Below are 444 nucleotides of genomic sequence, written 5' to 3'. Positions count from 1 at the left end.
GAGTGACAACGAGTGCACCTACAGCAGTAGCAAGGATAAAAAAGTGGTCATGATCTCAGGTACAGGTTACTTGAGACACACGCCCAAGGTCTCTGTATGATCTAGTTAGAAGCAGATTTATTTACATAATACCAAAAGTAACTAACGGCTGTTGCTAGTATATATCAATCTTGAAAGTTAAAAGTTAAATTTAACCAAACAACAATTAATATAAGAAAGAGAAACATGATATAGAAAAAAAGTCATATCGTCTTCCAAAATAGGACAAACATGCACATCGGGGTCTCCACAACATGGGACTTGGGATGAGCGCAGGAATAACGTTGCCCTATTATCTATATCTAAATAACATAGTGGTGCGGTTTCCCGTGCTCAAAATAATGATGATGAAAGTAGAACTTTATATATATTTTTTTAGCAACGACTGCAATAGAAAGGTGATGA

This window comes from Penaeus monodon, chromosome 25 (genome assembly GCF_015228065.2).
Source record: "Penaeus monodon isolate SGIC_2016 chromosome 25, NSTDA_Pmon_1, whole genome shotgun sequence".
NCBI classification, from domain to species: Eukaryota; Metazoa; Arthropoda; class Malacostraca; order Decapoda; family Penaeidae; genus Penaeus; species Penaeus monodon.
The sequence above is the reverse complement of the archived record's forward strand: the minus strand, read 5'-3'. Positions refer to the sequence as shown.